Source organism: Podarcis tiliguerta, assembly GCF_965153285.1.
Source record: "Podarcis tiliguerta genome assembly, chromosome: 8".
NCBI classification, from domain to species: Eukaryota; Metazoa; Chordata; class Lepidosauria; order Squamata; family Lacertidae; genus Podarcis; species Podarcis tiliguerta.
Genome location: NC_139541.1, coordinates 73,717,240 through 73,737,039, shown reverse-complemented (window position 1 = coordinate 73,737,039; position 19,800 = coordinate 73,717,240). Strand labels below are relative to the sequence as shown.

The 19,800-nt window shown below is 44.6% G+C and overlaps 1 long non-coding RNA gene across 1 annotated transcript; it reads right to left on the bottom strand.

Moving 5' to 3' along the window:
• Positions 1–888: 888 nt before the first annotated feature.
• On the bottom strand, positions 889–3,707 carry LOC310683355. Its single transcript, XR_014514388.1, has 3 exons — positions 3,588–3,707; positions 2,742–2,888; positions 889–1,172 (listed from the first exon to the last, which is right to left on the bottom strand). It is a non-coding gene; the product is annotated as an uncharacterized lncRNA (long non-coding RNA).
• Positions 3,708–19,800: the final 16,093 nt, after the last annotated feature.

The following is a 19,800-nucleotide window of genomic DNA, read 5'->3' as shown; positions in this document are numbered from 1 at the left end:
ACAGCTCTCACCTTTGTCCCTAGCCCGCCGAAGATCATCGACCAGTGCGACCAAGGCAGTTTCAGTCCCGACTGAAAGGGATCCAAATGGTCCACTTCTTCCATGCGTTCCTGGAGTTGTTCAGCAACCACTTGCTCAATCTCCTTGTCCAAGAATGGATGATTTGAGACTGGGTGATAGTTGGCCATATTAGCAGCATCTAAAGATGGTTTTTTAAGAAGCAGTTTGATAACCACCTCTTTCAGCGGGTCTGGGAAGGCTCCCTCACAGAGAGAAGCATTCACCACCACCCCGCAAAGCCCATCGTCAAGCCCTTCCCAGCTAGCTTTTATAAGCCAGGATGGGCAAGGTTTTACAGCTCTGTGACTCCAGTGTCTGAAGTCTGTCATAGTTAAAGGATGCTATCGCTGGATTCCCTATGTAGAAAAAGTTTGCCTACATGGAGATAAGGCTCCTAAATATTTATGCAACTGCTTGCTGGTTGGTCCCATCTATGAAGACTTAAGAGAAGTTTTGTTCAAATATTTAAATTTCCCAACTGAGAGATGGATAGGTATATGATTAACTTTTTATTAAGGTGGTCTGTTCTGCCTTTACAGTGACGATTATAAGGAGAAAAAATTATTCTGCTTTTATCCAGTTTTATGTATTTTAGATTTTGTAATTGCTTCAGCTAAACCAATAAATAATAATTGCATTTGTATCTGAAACAGAAGTAAGAACCAAAATTTTATGTCTCATAACCATTTATTTTGTTTTGTAATATCATAATGAAAACTTAACTATTTCATAATGATACACTACAGGGTTCTTTGTAGTTAGAATCTACAATCCCCACATTTTGACCCATTTTTCTCTACCCCTTGCTTCCCTTTACCTCCACCAAAAGCAAAAAAGAAACAACCACAGATCCTGCGACCTGGATTTCACCACTAGGCCTCCAATTTTCCCTCATTGCCATGGATTTTGCAATGCACAAGGAAGAGGTCTACACTGTCCTATTTACCCTTCATGTTCAGGCTGGTGTGAGATTCCTGAAGCATTAGAACATCTTTTTTGGGTAATAAAAAGGACATATCCCCCAGATCCAAGTATTCTTCTATTTTCCGGGATGGCACAAAAATCTGTTGTTCCACAACCTTGGAACGTGAAAATGTGGCGATTAAAGGGGGCTAGAAAAAAATGAAAGAAATGTTGACATTAGTCCTTTACCCAGGTACTAGGAGATTGTGCTTGTGAGACTAAATGAGAATTTTAGTAAGTTAGTTTTAAAATGTGTATATATAAGAAATCTGAAAAATATAATTTCATCGGAACATGAATATACAAAATTTTCAACATCAGAAGTTAAGGTAAAAAAATAACTCATATGTAATTCAGAATTGCCATCATACCCAAAGGAGTCTCAAGACACAAAGATTATTAGTAAACAGGTTATAATTATAAAATATAATGAAATTAGAGGATCTGAAAACAAGCCTAATTAACTAGATTGAGTAGATCAAATTCTACTGTGTAGCTGAGTTGCAATAATATGGGAGGAATTCTATCCCTGCCATCTCCTGGGCATGTTAAAAATCACATGCTGTGGCCACGCAGCAAGATTTGAAAACAACACTCCCTCCCTGGTGTGGGAACCTTGAGTGTTTGAACCTGGCATGAGTCAACAGCCATACACAAAAAAAGCTGGAGGTGCACTCCATTGTCTCTCAGGATGGTTGGATGCCAGCTGAGCCTTCCTCATTGCCCCACTGTGATCTAAGCATCCAGAGAATCCTCCTTTTATTTTACGAGTTTCATGTTAAACACATCTAGCATGAAGTAGGTGAAAAGGGGGGACTGCAAGAGCCAATCAGGAACTCCTCTCAGAATTCTTACTCAGCCCTTAGAGGAGAAATTTGCAAAGCCCAGGCTATAAAGGGCAGGAGAAGGATAAGAAGAAAGAATGTAGGGCAGAAGCAGCTCGAAGGGCCTTGATTCTGCCTCTTCCTTTATGGGGCAAATCAACCCAGATTCCCTTCCCCTGTTCATTCCAAATACCCTCTTCTATTCAGAAAGGAGGGATTTGGCAAATTTGTCTTGTCTCCAAACAGCATTATTCCTCAAAACTATGTTGATTGGGACGTATTCATCTAAGGCTGGATCTAGACACATCAAAAAATGTGATTTAGTTAAATGCATTGCAAACTTCATACAAGCAAATGCCATTTACAAAAGACGGGATTCCATCACGTCATCGTGTGTCATGGTGTTATAACGAATATAAAGTGCTATATCTTTACTAATGTAGCTAAATCATGACATCAGCAAAATTATGTATTCTTGTGGAACTGAGTATATCCTCCCTCTTTTCGTTCTCCTAAATAGATTCTGGGGTTTTCCCCAATTCTCTGGAGCAGATTTTGGGACGATACAGAACACATAAAGGCAGAAGAGAACGGAAATCCTGTTGCACTAATGGCTGAGTTAGCCAGATACTGCTCATTGTCACAGAATTTAAGGATACTTATTACATGCCTTTTACATAATAAATATGCTTTTTGAGCAATAGGGACACATTTTGTCCTGGACTGCTACCCAATGGTAGAGAGATCCAAATGCAACTGGGGTGAAGCAATGAATGCACTTTTTACTTTTGTTCAGAAGGGTGTTTTATATACACACCTCGCCTTGAATACTCCTTCTGGACAAGTAAGTGGCATTATCAGAGTTAAAGAACACAGTCTGAGTAGCAATGTTACCTATATTAAGAGCTCCTTTAAAAACAACACACTGGGTTTCATTCTCAAGGCAGTTGATGGTCTTCTCACTTTTACACTTTTTGGTCCTTTTGGAGAAGCAGGCTGGGCACTTCAGGCCATTTTCAGCCAGCATGTTGCGATCAGGAACTGCCAAAATCAAAAGTATAGTGAGCATGTTAATGGTTTTATCTGTTTTTGTACCTGTATGTTATATTACTGTAATTCACCCAAGGGTTTTACAGTTTTGGTGGGGCACCTACAAGTATTATTGGATGAAAAGATTACCTAGACCCAGTCTGGTTTTAGGACTGACATTGGGACAGATTCAGGAGAAGCCTGGTTAGAAAGGGAACCCATCCCTTCTCAGGCAGAGATGTAGCTGCCCAAGAGGTCCTTTTTTTTAACAGTTTCTCCTCCTGCCTGCTTCTTCGTCCTGCTTGACTGAGCTGCTCAACCCATACAGTGGTACCTCGGGTTAAGTACTTAATTTGTTCCAGAGGTCAGTTCTTAACCTGAAACTGTTCTTAACCTGAAGCACCACTTTAGCTAATGGGGCCTCCCGCTGCTGCCGCGCCACTGCCGCTCAATTTCTGTTCTCATCCTGAAGCAAAGTTCTGAAGCAGAGGTACTATTTCTGGATTAGCAGAGTCTGTAACCAGAAGCGAGTGTAAACTGAAGCATATGTAACCCGAGGTACCACTGTATAGCCATTTAGGGCTGTCTCACCCCATTTGAATGAGGCACATGTCCTCTGAGTACTGCTGATTGACTAAGGATCCAGCCCTTGGCCAAGTCCAGTGCACAGCCCTAACATGCTAAGGATTCTAAAATGATGCAGAAACTTACAGCTGAGAGTTGCATTGTTACACAGTTCAGTGTTGCAGCAGTGCCTCTTCATCTGAAAGAATTTACCATTCCCTGCAGTGAAGCTGTAATCGCCTGCATCACAATACCTGGTTGGGGTGCATTCATTCAAAAGTTGCACTCGGCGTCTCCCTATGAAAAAGAATTTGAAAGAAATATCTTGATCTGGAAAAATATGTAGGTCTATTGCTCTTAATGCACATTCATTGTAATGGTTCCAATTTTCTTTGATGCCTGAATCAGGACAATATGGAAAGTGTTATTAAATTTGGTAATCTAAAGTGAGGTGCTATTTAATTTTTGTGTATTTATTTAAATGTGTGTGCAGTGCAATATCATAAAAGGAAAAAAATATCAAAATGTTTTTCAGTATTAACACATAAAAGAGATAAAAGACTGTTAAGTTCAACTATCTTAACCTGGATCTAATCCAACAGCAAAAGACAAAAAGTAAGGCAAATCTTACCTAAATTTGTACGCAGAACACTGGCAGAACAGGAATATTTATTGGAGTCACAATGTCTTGTTAAATTGCTTTGTGGTGTCAGTGCATTGTAGTTTCGGATATAGCTGCACATCAGAGGTAATGCTGAGGACAGGAGCAAAATATTACTTTGTGGATTATTATTATCATTAACATCATTATTTGGTTTTGTGGTTTGCTTAATGAGACACAGCAGAGGAGATTAAACTATGGAATTTTCTACAATACATAGTGGATGCCACCAATTTGAATGGCTTTAGAAGGGAATTAGACAAATTGATGGAGAATAAGACTCTCAGTAGCTACAAATCATCTGGCTCCGTCCCAGCTCCTCCAACCTAGCAGATTGAAAGCATACTAGTGGAACTAGATAAATAGGAATCTCTGTGACGGGAAGCTAAATGGCGTTTCCGTGGGCTCTTGCTGCCGTCACAGTGTTCCATTACGTCAGAAGTGGTTTGGTCATGCTGACCACATGACCCGGAAAGCGGGTCTGTGGACAAACGTCAGCTCCCTCGGCCTGAAAGCGAGATGAGCGCCGCACCTCCATAGTCGCCTTTGACTGGACTTAACCATTCAGGGCTCCTTTACCTTTTCCTTTTTTACTGTCACATCCAAAGTCTATGGGAAGTTGCTGTGTCCTTCATGGATAAACAGCAATATACTGATCAAAGTGCAATGAAAGCCTCAAGGTATTACTCTATTGACTGCTCAAGTGCCAAGGTAGACATAGCTCAGGGCTGTTAAAAGATGCCAGGAACATCCTATTAGGCATTGAATAGGATACAATGACTCCAAGATCAACACTGAGAGCTGATTAAATCATTTTTCAGAACTTAATCCCTCCTTGTTTTAATTGTGTCAGATTGTTGGTACAGGGAGAGATACTTTGCCTCAGCTGATCTGTTTAGCCACAGTGTAGCAGCATCCTTCTTGGAGTGGGTGATCAGATGTCCATGGGTACAGGACTATCATGACAGGAGGGCAGTAGCCCACTCCCCCTGTTCTCCCCCACAGAAACTGGAAATAGTATATCCATCAGAATTAATAGCCCCTGATAGCCTCTACCATAAATGTGACTAGTCCACAGTTAGGTCTATCCAACTGTGGCTTTCATTGCTGATGTGGGTTTTCTATAGCTCAGCCAGAAGAGCATGAGACTCTCATGGTCAAATCCCATGGGGGGAATTGAGGGGTTGGACTAGATGGCCCTTGGGGCCCTTCCAACTCTACAATTTGATGATTAAATTGAAGAATTTTGCTGGTGCAGATTATTCTTTGCTTCAGCAGAATTTCCGATGTCCTGGAGAAGCTAAACTAATTTATCTAGGCCTAGTTAGCAATGCAACGCCTTCCTTGATAGCCAAGGATGCTTCTCAAGTTTCTACCCCATCCCTCACCAATAAATATATTTGGCTGGAAGGATTGGAGGGAGGGGGCGGGTATTTTAGCAGACCTTGCCCATACCTGTTGCTCATTCTCCATTGGCTTTCTGGCAAGACTTACTTAACAGTAAGTTTTAGATCTGGTCCTAACCAATGTTGATGACCTGGTTAATGGGGTAGAAGTGGAAGGATCATTAGGCGCAAGTGATCATGCTCTTCTGAAGTTTACTATACAGCGGAAAGGAGCAGCCAAGCATACTAGGACTCAATTTCTTGACTTTAAGAAAGCCGACTTCATAAAACTTAGGGAAGTGCTGGGTGAGATCCCATGGACAGTAATACTAAAAGGAAAGGGAGTCCATGATGGCTGGGAGTTTGTTAAGAGGGAGATAGTAAAAGCACAACTTCAGGCAATACCAATGAGACGGAAACATGGAAGGTGCCTAAAGAAGCCAGGTTGGCTATCTAAAGAACTTGTAACTGAGTTAAGATTAAAAAAGGATGTGTACAAAAAATGGAAAAGGGGGGAAACCACCAAAGAGGAATTCAAACAAATAGCCAGCACGTGTAGACACAAAGTCAGAAAAGCTAAAGCACAGAATGAACTCAGGCTTGCTAGAGAGGTTAAAAGCAACAAAAAAGGCTTTTATGGGTATGTTCGTAGCAAAAGGAAGAACAAAGAAACAGTGGGGTCACTCAGAGGAGAAGATGGTGAAATGCAAACAGGGGACTCAGAAAGGGCTGAACTCCTCAATGCCTTCTTTGCCTCAGTCTTCTCCGATAAAGAAAACAATGCCCGACCTGAAGAATTTGGAGCAAATGATTCAGCAGAGAAAACACAGCCCAGAATAACTAAGGAGATAGTACAAGAATACTTGGCTAGTTTAGGTGTATTTAAGTCTCCAGGGCCAGATGAACTGCATCCAAGAGTATTAAAAGAACTGGCAGATGTGATCTCAGAACCACTGGCAATCATCTTTGAGAATTCCTGGAGAACAGGCGAAGTCCCGGCAGACTGGAGGAGGGCAAATGTTGTCCCTATTTTCAAAAAGGGCAAAAGAGAGGACCCAAATAATTACCGCCCAGTCAGTCTGACATCAATACCAGGGAAGATTCTGGAGCAGATCATTAAGCAAACAATCTGTGAGCACCTAGAAAGGAATGCTGTGATCACCAATAGTCAGCATGGATTTCTGAAAAATAAGTCATGTCAGACTAACCTGATCTCATTTTTTGACAGAATTACAAGCCTGGTAGATGAAGGGAACACAGTGGATGTAGTCTACCTTGATTTCAGCAAGGCATTTGACAAGGTGCCCCATGATATTCTTGTAAAGAAGCTGGTAAAATGTGGTCTTGACTATGCTACCACTCAGTGGATTTGTAACTGGCTGACTGACCGGACCCAAAGGGTGCTCATCAATGGTTCCTCTTCATCCTGGAGAAGAGTGACTAGTGGGGTGCCACAGGGTTCTGTCTTGGGCCCGGTCTTATTCAACATCTTTATCAACGACTTGGATGATGGACTCAAGGGCATCCTGATCAAATTTGCAGATGACACCAAACTGGGAGGGGTGGCTAACACCCCAGAGGACAGGATCACACTTCAAAACGACCTTGACAGATTAGAGAACGGGGCCAAAACAAACAAGATGAATTTTAACAGGGAGAAATGTAAAGTATTGCACTTGGGCAAAAAAAATGAGAGGCACAAATACAAGATGGGTGACACCTGGCTTGAGAGCAGTACATGTGAAAAGGATCTAGGAGTCTTGACAAACTTGACATGAGCCAACAGTGTGACGCGGCAGCTAAAAAAGCCAATGCAATTCTGGGCTGCATCAATAGGAGTATAGCATCTAGATCAAGGGAAGTTATAGTGCCACTGTATTCTGCTCTGGTCAGACCTCACCTGGAGTACTGTGTCCAGTTCTGGGCACCACAGTTCAAGAAGGACACTGACAAACTGGAAAGTGTCCAGAGGAGGGCAACCAAAATGGTCAAAGGCCTGGAAACGATGCCTTATGAGGAACGGCTAAGGGAGCTGGGCATGTTTAGCCTGGAGAAGAGGAGGTTAAGGGGTGATATGATAGCCATGTTCAAATATATAAAAGGATGTCACATAGAGGAGGGAGAAAGGTTGTTTTCTGCTGCTCCAGAGAAGCGGACACGGAGCAATGGATCCAAACTACAAGAAAGAAGATTCCACCTAAACATTAGGACGAACTTCCTGACAGTAAGAGCTGTTCGACAGTGGAATTTGCTGCCAAGGAGTGTGGTGGAGTCTCCTTCTTTGGAGGTCTTTAAGCAGAGGCTTGACAGCCATATGTCAGGAGTGCTCTGATGGTGTTTCCTGCTTGGCAAGGGGTTGGACTCGATGACCCTTGTGGTCTCTTCCAACTCTATGATTCTATGAAACAGTTTCATTCCAGAAGGGAAGAGAAGCAGGATGGATTGCCTGACCTTATACCACCCCAGAATTAAAGGGGGCCTCGGGGCTACAAGCATCAAGTGGTACCATAAGGCTTTAAAAATAAAACAGCTAATACATGTTATTAGTGGTTTGGCTTCAGTTAGTTGGGTTAAAATTGAACTTGAGTCCCCAATATCCTCTTCTTAAACCCTCCTAGGCAGGCACTGGTAAAACAGATGACCCAATCTTGCATATGACTTTCCAGATATGGATGTAACTTTGGCCCTGCTTGCTAGTGATAATCGATAACTTTCAGTTTGTACAGCCCAAGGATGTGGACAGGATCCTTGGAAATGTGAGAGCTAATGCATGTGGCAAGCAGGAAAACTTATGCTGTTTTTCTGGCTCGGAGTAACCGAAAGGGATGGGGGAAGGATATAATGAAAGGCTAGAGGGCTGGTGATGCCTCCCCACCCCCCAAGCTCCAACACACAGCTTGGCTGCTTCACTTACTAACTTTCTTCAGCATCCTCACTGAACTCCCTTTCCCCAGCATTCATTTCAGGCTTTGACTTTTTCTGCATGAGGGCTGAGAAACTTGAGCCATCATTTAAAAAACCAGAAGCCTTTTTCTTAGGTATAACAGGTGAAGAGTTACCAAGAGAAGACAAAAGACTTTTTATGTATGCAACAACGGCAGTGAGAATGCTACTAGCTGAGAGATGGATGGAAGGAGAAGTACTAATAAAAGAAGAATGGCAGGTGAAACTGATGGAGTATGTGGAGATGGCAAAACTGATGGGGAAGATCCGAAAGCAGGAAGATCAAGTATTTACTAAAGGCTGGAGTAAATTTGTAATTTATTTAAAAGACCACTGTAAACAGTTAAGATCTTTGGCAGGGATGTAAGGACACTTGTAATGTGGAATTATTTATGATAGTTATGGTTGGTTGATTAATAGATAGATAATGGTAAAAGATGTGGCAAACTTACATTTAAATATGGAATCCATGGAGGGAAGGAAGGAGGTCCGGAGGTTCAAAAGAACCTTTTATTTGAATGTTTGAAAAGGTTATGTTTTATATGTATAAGATTATCAAAAAGCTAATTTAAAAATATTGTAAAAAAGAAAGAAAGAAAAGAAACACCAGCTAGGGATGTAGGAAGTGTGTTGTGGTAGGTACAGTCCGCCTCGGGTGTCACCCTAAGGGGGGTGACAAAATGGCAGGCGGCACTCACCATGGGGTCTGCAGTATGCCCGAGCTACACATCTCGGGTGTCCGCAGGCTCTGCACTGTCCGCCCACTGCCCCCCCCAGCTGTAGGGTGGCTGAGGGCGCACATACCCTGAGGGTATGGGTGCCGCTTGAGCGCCATTGGTATGGGTGCTGCAAATGCACCATCTATATGGGTGCCGCACATGCGCCACCAGGTGGTTTACCCCGCCATTCAACTCCCACACCAGGTGGAATTAAACCAGTTTTCTGGACAATGACTTCAACAGCTCTAATTAATCTGCCATTTATTTTATTTATTTAAATTTATTTTATTAAAATGTCTATTAAATTGAATCCCTGTTAATTTAAAAGTTATGATTTACTATTACCTCCTCCTCTATGTCTATTAAGCAAACAAGAAACACCAAATGGGAAATCTCAACACGTGTCTGAACCCGTGTATGAATTAGAGTGCTCATCTGTAGCTTGGCTTGCAGAATTTGACTTGAATTAAACAGAAATCTTCATTGACCCAAAACAATAAATTATTAACTTCATTAATGCACATATTTTCTCCCTCAGTGCAGCCTGAAATGAGCAGTAAATGTGCACTAAGCAAGCATCCAAGCTGAAAATAAACCCCATTCCTCCTCCTGTCTCAACCTGGAAAATGGGTCCACAAAAGTTACTAAAACGTAGAGCTTGCTTGCCCACTCCTACCCAAATTAGTTGTTTGTTTGCACACGATCATCTTGTTCTTATTGATGGTATTGCTACTTCCCCTTTCACTGCTATCCAAGATGGACCAGATTTGTTAATATGTATTTAGTTTATTCCTTCTTCTTTCATCCCTCTTTCTAACTTCTTATGAAATATTTGTCACATCATTTTATTATGCTCAGAGATTCCCCACCCACTAACACCCCACAAGTGTGTGCCCAACATCAATTTCTGGACACAACCAAGAAGGAAAGAGCAGAACCACTGTCAACTCCCAACCCTCCTAGGCAGTCCAGAAGAATACCATTGCTGATGGTGTCAAAAGCTGCTGAGAGATCCAGCAGAACCAGGAAACAGCTTTCAACTGTGTCCCCAGACCAAGGGAAACCATCAATCAGCCTTACCAGGGTGGTTTCAATCCCATGGTGGGGCCTGAAACCCAACTGGAAGGAATCCAAATGGCATGCTTGAAGTTATTCTGTGACTCAGTCAGCTTGCCCAGGATTGTAATATTTGAGAATGGGTGATAATTGGTCAAGACACTCAGGATGAGAGAGAGAAATGTGCTAAGAGGAAGACACGCTTGGTAAACCCTTACCATGATCAACTCCCTCCTGGAAACCTATGTGTGGTACCTGTGTGGTGTAGTGGTTAAGAGTCTCATAATCTGGGGAACCGGGTTCGCGTCTCCGCTCCTCTACATGCAGCTGCTGGGTGACCTTGGGCCAGTTACACTTCTTTGAAGTCTCTCAGTCCCACTCACCTCACAGAGTGTTTGTTGTGGGGGAGGAAGGGAAAGGAGAATGTTAGCTGCTTTGAGACTCCTTAAAGAGAGTGAAAGGCGGGATATCAAATCCAAACTCTTCTTCTCTTCTTCTTCTCTTCTTATGTTCCCGCTGTGGAAGAACATGTGTATCCAGAATTGGTCTCCACAGTCACTTACAGACTCACTGTTAAGACCATGTTCATGGAAGACAATCTTACTTGGCTATGAGTGATTGCCAAAGAAAGGACAATGTGTTGCTTTCTCTAGGTAAGCTAGGATTCCTTACTATTCAATGGACCACTTGTCCTCTCATTCCTAATCTTCCAAAGGACCAAGTTCTCATGGCACCTCCCAGGCAGTTCCGGCCCACTTAATAGGACAACCAAAGGAGGAAAATTAGAAATCTCTGGGAGCTTCCAAATCTTTATCCCATAGGTTTCTTCCAGTATTATAGTCTTGGCTCCCACATTCTCCTGCCCTTCATCACTATATCCATGTTTTCAATATCCCATCTAACAGCACATTGACCTCTCTTCTCTAGCTCCACTGAGTACTCCCTATTCTAGAGGAAATTAATGGAAAACAGAATTTCTGGTTTCTACTCACCTACTGAAAACAAGCTCAAGAGGAGGCCTGTGCACAGGAGAGTCTTCATGGTGTTGGGATGATCAAGAGCTAAGAAGGACTTCAAGAAGACCTCATCCCAAAAAGGCAATGGATACAACTATGAACTTACAGAGGAATTTATACTCAGGGATGGGGGCATCAGGCAGCACTTGCGAACAACTACTTTAATGAGACGTGGAAACTGGCACAAATGGAGGCTGCATGTTTTCCCAGAGAGCCTGTCATGTGGTCTTGGAACACAAATCACTTTTGAAATTGCATGCAATCTTTTCCAGGAACACCATGAAATTTTGGCAAATGAGAATCTAAGTTACCCCCAGTGTTCTTCACAGTGGCTTTGCGAAAGCGTTTTCACAATCATATTCACGGGGCTCGGTCTACACATGATGTGATCTTCCCCTCCAGCAAGTTGGTATCTCTTGGACTTAAGCTACATTGGATGGACAATTATTTAGCATTCCATAATAAAATTATTCTAAAAATATTTTTTTTTATTCTTAAGCTTAATAAAGGCATTATTATCTACTCTTTGAATTCATAACCGAAGGAGCAGGCTTAGTCGTTATTTGAGGACTATCCCTGCCTCCGGGTCTGGTCTTGACCGGATGGATATTGGAATCAACAAGGGAAGCCCACATGACCTGATGGTGTTGCTGTGTAATGCTAGGTCAATGATTCATAAGACCACTGCCATCCATGACTTGATCATGGATGGGGGACGTGACCTGGCATGTGTAACAGAGACTTGGTTGGATGAAGCAGATGGGCCTGTCTTAGCTGCTGCTTGTTCACCAGGTTTCCCAGGTCATGTGGGCGGGGAGGGGGGTTGCAGTGATTTTTAAGAATTCATTAGCTTGCATTAGGCATCCTACTGGGAAGACCCAGTTCTCTGAGTGCATGTTCTGGAAGTGGGCAATAGGGGCAGCACAGGATTCCTTTTGGCTTATCGAGCTCCCCGCTGCACCAAGGATTCCCTGCCCGAGCTGCTTCAGGTTGTGGCGAATGTTCTCCTGGAGACACCTAGTTTGGTTGTCCTAGGTGATTTTAACATCCATGCTGACACGACCTTACAAGGGGCTGCTCGGGACTTCGTGGAAAGCATGGCCTCCATGGGGCTATCCCTGAATAAGTTTGGCCCAACTCATAGTCACGGACATGCCTTAGACCTGGTTTCACCTCTAGTGACGTGGGTGATCTGACACTAAGTAAAGGTGGGGGGGGGGAATGCCATGGTCAGATCACTTCCTGGTTCAACTGGACTTCTCTGCGACCCTTCCCCTCTGCAGGGAGGTGGGACCAATTTGGATAGTCCGCCCCTGCCACTTAATGGATCCAAATGGTTTCCAGAGAGTGTTAGGGTATGCTTTATCCCATGTTGATGGCCTTTCAGCTGCTTCCCTGGTGGCCCACTGGAATGCGGAGTTAACTAGGGCTTTTGGGTATCTGGCTCTGAAGCGCCCTCTCCGATTACATGGAGCCCGAACAGCCCCGTGGTTTTCTTCAGAGCTGAGGGCGAGGAAACAATCGCTGAGACTGCTAGACCGTCGGTAGCAGAAAACTCATTCTGAATTGGACCGGACACGGGTTAGAGCTCAACATCGAGCCTACCAAGTGGTGATAGCAACAGTGAAGAAGACTTTCTTCACTGCCTCTATTGCATCTGCAGAAAATAATAGCAGGAGACTCTTTCAGGTGGTTCGCAATTTAACAGAACCACCTTTACCACCGCGACCTTGTAAAGACCCGAAGATCTCCTGCAAGGATTTTGCAAAGTTTTTTGCAGATAAAGTCACTCATATTTGGAAGGAGGTAGACACCACCATGGGAGCAGGGCCAGGGCGGGAGAGTGCTAGAGCCCTGTCTAGTCAAGTTGCATGGAATCAATTTCAATCCGTTATCCCCGAGGATGTGGACAGGCTGCTTGGACGCATGAAACCAACCACCTGTCTCCTTGATCCTTGCCCAATCCCTGATTGGGGTTACAAAATAGCAGGCAGCACTCACCACGGGGCCTGCAGTACGCCTGAGCCACACATCTCGGGCGCCCGCAGGCTCCGCCCTGTCCGCCCACTGCCTCCCCCCTCCCCAGCTGTAGGGTGGCCAAGGGTGCGGGTGTGCTGTCAGAGTGGGCGCTGCGCATGCGCCATCAGGCGGCTTGCCCCATCCCTCGGCACCCCGCACCATGTGCCGGAAAGTCTTCCTCCGCCACTGACTCCAGCCATCATTAAAGGAAGTTTCTCTCTTAGAGTTCTCCATGGTCCTGCAAATAATGGCCTCCCTTGCCACTTCAGGCCCACAATAAGAAAGCATCACTGATGTGTGTTTGGGGGGGGGGTTCCCACAAGGATTGGAATAGCCAGGGCTAAGAATGAATGACCAGAGCGTGTCATCTGCCCCACTCACAACATTACCACCTGAGAAAGCTATCTCAGTTAATAACATATTTTTTAAAGCATCCTTAGTATGCTATCCTTCCCTGAATTCTTTGACAGATTTCAGGGCTGATCAGCTCCTTTTAAACTGCTGTACGAATGTAATGTAGACGTGCAGCGATACACTGAATGGTAGTTTTCACATTCTGGAAACCTGAAACTTTGAACATTCAGTGTAGCCCATGTTAAATGTTGAGATTTTTGAGACACTCAGATCTCCACTTGTTTCACTTCCTATACCCTTATGAAAGCACTTGTTCCTAGGTATTGTTCTGACGCTCCTCTTGTCCTGAAGCTAAGGTGGATTTGGAAGAGGTGTAATATCTGGGAAAAGTCCAGTATGTTCCAGAAAATGATTTCATCTGATTACAACACTGAATGAATGTTTTTAATTAGAACGCCATGCATTATGCAGAAACTTGCTGGCAACCATACTTCTGAGGTGCAATGCAATTTCTACAGCTTAATTTGCACTTTTGTCAGGACCGTCTTGTGCTAACCATCAAGATTTATCAGCATTTTGGAATTCGTGATCCAGACTAGAGTCCTGTCTTGTGAATTAATTAATTCCCTGAAATACCAGGAAATGGTCCTCCTAAATGATGATGTGGAAAACAAATTAATGACTCCTATTTCCACTTTTAGTGGGAATGCCATTTGTGTTAGGCTCTTGTTATGTTATTATAAAAATATAAAATCCTCCTAAAGTTCGTTTGTACTGTTTTGGAAGGGAATCAAATACCAATTCCATGAGAACCTGCATCTTAGGTTGTGTTTAAAAACCAAGTGGGGGGAAATGGCTTCCAAATATAATTTTAGTTGGCAATAAACATTATTAGAAGTGTGTTTGTGTGTGAAAGACAGCAAGCAGACACTCTATTGGAGTGTGTGTTTGAGTGTGTGTGCGCGCACGCATGTGTGTTCCATCAATGGTACTTTCTTCTGAGTAGACTAGTATATAATTGCGTGGTAAGAAATAAATGGCTCTTGCTTACACCAACAGTGCACAGGAGCATAAGAAAGTTCCCTCATAGAAATATGAGAAGAGCCTGCTGGATCTGGCAATGGCACTTCTAGTCCAGCATACCGGCCAATGGCACTTCTAGGTATCTTGTCATGCATGTGTGTGCTGCTGGGCACCTGCGGTCTGGGCCCAAGTCGGTGGCTCTGCCAAGAGGCCATTATAGGGGACTGATCTGGCCTGACATTGGAGACTGATCTGGCCTCCAAGGACTGCAGCACAGCAAAACCTCCCTTGGAAGCTGGATTTGCTGCTCCTGTGGATCTTGCCACCTGATGTGGTCACCTCACCTGGCCTCATAGGTAGGCCAGCCCTGCCACTTGACATGCTAAACTACCCATTCAGACTATCACAAATATCAAATGGAGAAAAGAATTTAAAGTTATGTGTCTCAAGACTATGAACTCCGCCATAGTTGAAGGAGACTGTCTCTGGGTCCTCAATGAAGAAAGAGTTTTACTTCACTCCTGTGTTAGAGTATATGAGTTTAGGCATGCAGAGAAAGAGGACAAGAAATTGTTAATTTAGGTGTGCTTGTCCTGCACCTGCAGCTGGTCAAGTGTGAGTCAACAAACGTGAGAGTGAGTCAGAATGAAATATAAATACTTTTAAAGTTTGTAGCAAGCTAGCTTGTGTTTGGCTAGAACCTAATCTGTGTTGGACTACTGCAGGGAGGTCTTGTTGATGGAAAGACCTTTCATTACTTTTGCTGTAAGCTGTCTATTGAGAACTAACAACAGATGGAGGTAGCATTGTTTTATTATACAACAGTATCTAACTGCTAAAGCTGAGAAATTTCTTAAGGATCTAGGAAAGCCAAGGGACTGCATTATACTTTGCACTAACTGTCAATAAACGAACTGACCTTACCCAAACTGTCTGGATTTTTCCTTTGACAAAGCCATTTCCGGGCTACCCCCTCCCACACACGCGGGGGCTGGCCTTTTGCCCCCACGAGATCCAGGGAATCCCCAGGCGTGCCTTCGACCCGGCCCGCCAATCAGCGGGCAGGGGAGGCGTGGCCTAGCCTACTTAAGGCCAGGCACGCCCGGGGACCGCCCTCTTTCCCCTTTCCAGCTGAGCGGTTTTGACCCTGGTTTTTGTCTGTCGGCCTTTTGTTTGTCGGCTTTTCTGCCCTCTGTTCCTTTTACTGGACCAGCTTTTGGGAGTGTCTCTGCGTTGGTGTTTTGCTTCCAAGCTACATCGGAGTTGCTGGGACGTCCAGAAAGTCTCCCCTGATCGTCCTGTGGCTGGCTAAGTACTCGGGTGTGGTTTTTTGTAATTTAATCAGGCAGTCCCCCCTCTCTTCGCAGACGGGTATCTGCGGGGCTGTGGATCTTCCTAGACTAATTTTCCAGGCCGGGAGGTTTAAATCTGTCCCTGCTTTAAGCCTTGCACGCAGCTTCCCTGCTCACTACTCATCTGCTAGGACCTTGTCCTGGTGTGGGGAAGGTCCTCAAGAAGGGTGAGTTCGTCAGTGGGGAGGCTGCCTTTGTGATCAAGTAGCTCAGAGTATTCCCCCCCCCAGCCCCTTTATTTCTCCAGCCTCTTTATTTCTCCTCTTTCGTGGTGGGGAGGCTGCATTTGTTGTTGCATAGCTTGGAACATTCCTCCCCCTCTTGCCTCTTTATTTTCACCTTGTTTGTGGCGTCGCTGCAGCTAGGCAACCAGCAGCATTTACAGGCGCACATGGTGAAGCTTGAGCACCCATCTTTTGCAAGGGCGAGGTACTGCCAAACAGCCGTCGCCATTTTGGAGAGCCCACGTGGCGAAGCGCAGGCGGCCATTTTACATTTTAAGTAAGGGAAGGGTACTGGCAAGCATATTCTTTATGGGTCAGGCTTGACTGTGATACAGGGCTGCTCCGATCTTTGAGGGAGGGAATAATAAGCGATATTAACCTCATTCCTGAGGACTTTGGCAACCCCTGCTGCATGGCGTTTTGAATAATCGCCCCCTACACACTAGGGAGGCTTGTATTTACAACTTTGTTTTACCCTTCCCTCTCAGCAGCAGCTCTGACGCTTATTATAAATTGCCAGCATATGCTAAACTGCTCTGTGCAGGGGGCAGCTACATTGTTGCGATCCCTCCCGCTGCTGGCTCCCGGGTCTGCAGCATTACAGGGGAGAATCTATTGCGGTAGCAGGTTTCTGAATGACAGGCTTTAAAGTGTGGTTATTGGGAGAAATACTTTAAAAAATAATAATATAATAAAAGAGTCTTTGGAAATGCTGAGTACTGGTTTCAAAGTCCTGACTGCGGACTGCCTTTGAAATTAATTGGTGCAATTAGTAACACTGTGGCTTATATTGTTATTTCAGCTCTCCTTTTTAAAGCCTCAACTAATAGAGGCAATTAAAGGTCTTTGGAGGGCTGAGTGCTGGTTGTAAAGTGCTGTCTGCTGGCTGCTTGTAGGATTGATTGGTGCAATTGATTGGTGCAATTGGCAAGCACTGTGGCTTATATCTTATTTCAGCTCTGCTTTTAAAAGCCTTAATTCATAAAGGCAACAAAAGGACTTGCTTACACTGCGGTTGGTTCTGGCAAAGAGGACTGCCTCTACAGGAGCTGCCTGCTTGGGCAGAAGCTTAATATTACACAAAAAATAAACAAATAATTAAATAAATAAGTGTGTATATGTATATATATACATATATAAACAAAAGTTCTATTATAAACAAATAGGTTAAGAAGAATAAAATAAAAAATAAAAATCAATAAAATAATAATAATAATAATTAATAAAAATAAATAAATAAATAAAATTAAATAAATAAATTGCCTAATTTTTCCACCGTATATAGCCAGAGCCTCTAGCGGCTGGTGGCTAGAGTAGGAAATACCATACTAGCCTTGTGGTTCTGTGCCGAAAGTCAGCGTAGATTATACTGAACTAGCTTCTCTAGATTCAGGGTAGATCTAAGCCAGTATAGATAATACTGAGCTAGGTGCAACTCTTAAGCAGTGTTGTTGATTCTGAGCAGGTGCTGGTGGGTACGCATTCCCACTGGTGTGGGCAATTCCGAGCTAGTAGTTTGCAAATAATTTGGAGGTTTCCTTGGTGTATTTCATAGTGCGGAATGGCTTCTGGCGGTAACCAGCAGGCATCCTCCTCGGGCAATCAGCTGGCATCTTCCACAGGTAATGCCCTGTGACCCCCAAACCTTTGCTCAATTTTTCATGGCTTTTGAAACATTTTATAGGCAATGTAGGCCAAGGGCTCTGGCACTTCCAGCCCCAGAACCATCACAGGAGATAATACCCGATACTCCTCCTAATAATCAAGGGCAGCAGAGCATTTCAGCCGCTGCAGTGGTCGGCGCCCAGCCTGAAACTGAAAATGTAGGTCGCCCTAATACCCGCGCCCAGGCAGCTATTACTAAGAAAGCCAACCAAAGCGCTGGTAAAGGTAAGGCACCTGCAAAAGGTCCCGGCAAGGGGAAGGCGCCTGCAAAAGGGGCCAGCAGCAATTCCATTTCACAGGTTGTAGGTATTCCTAGTGCTTTTCAGGAACAGCAGCCCCAGCACAGCTCTACTGAGGACAGTGTGGGTTCCGGTCCGGAGGAAGAGCAGATGGAACCCCAAATGGCTCAGCCAGCGGCCAGCGCAAACCCGTCCAGCAGTGAGGCACAAGGGGGTAAGAGGAAATCCAAGAAGAAGCACACGTCGGCAAAGAAGAAAAGGAGCAAGCAGTCAGAGACCGAGGATGACTCAGGTACGTCCTCATCCGAATCGGATAGCGAGGGGCCTATGGATGGGTACTGGGGTTTTGGGGAAGAGAATCATGGGATCCCACTTTGGGCGCATGAAAGGAGGGCCAATCCCCATCGTAAGACCTTCAATGGAACATTGGAATGGAAGGATGGGGCGTTGGTCGAAGATGTAAAGGTTTCCACCAATCAGTCCACTGATTTTATATTGGGGAACCATTTGTCCCAGAATAAGAGGAATAAGATCCTCAACGGTGACTATGTGGACATGTTTACCCTTCTCCCTCCTACTAAACTAATGGGGAAAGGTGAAAAGAGGCGCTCTTTCGGTAAACGGAGGTATAGGATGCCTAGGGCAGAACGCACCTTTGAGAATTGGTTGGATGGGTACCAGGTTTTCATGGGGGTTGTTTGTGCGGCTTATCCGCGGCGCTCCATGGATCTGGTTGCTTATTTGGCGCATGTGAGGCGGCTCACACGCTGGCAGGGGAAAATGCCGCTTTAAGATATGATGAGAATTTCCGTAGAAATGCTTCTCTCCTGCCTTCCACCTGATGGGACCTAAGGGATCCTAATTACTGGGGCGAGGATGTTCGCCCTTATATCGAAAAGAAAAGCCAGGAATCGGCCAAGTCGGGTAAGACAGATGCAAAACGGCGCCGCCAGTGGTGGGAATACAACAGAGGTGTATGTTTGCGTCCCTCCTGTAAGTATCTTCACGAATGCGAGCGGTGCCAGGGAAACCACCCTGCCTCAGCATGCTTTAAGAATAAGCAGCAGCCCTTTCGGGGGGCAGGGGGTACTTCAACAACAATGCCAGAGGTGCCCCCCGATCCTCTCATCAGGGTCCCAGTAACCGTCAATAATAGGTATCTTGGTCTTGCCTTCTGCCCTATCTGTCTCCAGCCCCTCAAAACCCTGCTAGACCAATATCCCGATTGAAAAGCTGCACAATACCTTTGGGAGGGGTTCTCCATGGGGTTCAGGATCCCCGTGGCTCCCCCCCCCCAACACCAGGGACCCACAAAATCAAAAATCAGTTAGGGAAAGGCCCGAGGTAGTTAGAAAAAAGATAGAGAAAGAAATCAGGGCAGGTAGGGTAGCAGGCCCCTTTTCCAAACCTCCCCTGGAAGGACTTCACCTATCCCCCCTGGGCATTGTACCTAAAAAGGCCCCAGGGGAATTTTGCATGATCCACAACCTCTCTTACCCAAGGGGAGGCTCGGTCAATGACGCGATCCCCCAGGAACTTTGTACTGTGAAATACGCCTCCTTTGACCAAGCAGTTAAAATGATTCGCAGATTTGGGCAAGGGGCACTTCTAGCCAAATGTGACATCGAGTCGGCGTTCCGCCTTCTTCCCATCCATCCAGCTGACTTCCATTGGTTGGGCTTTAGATTTTAGGGAGCGTATTTC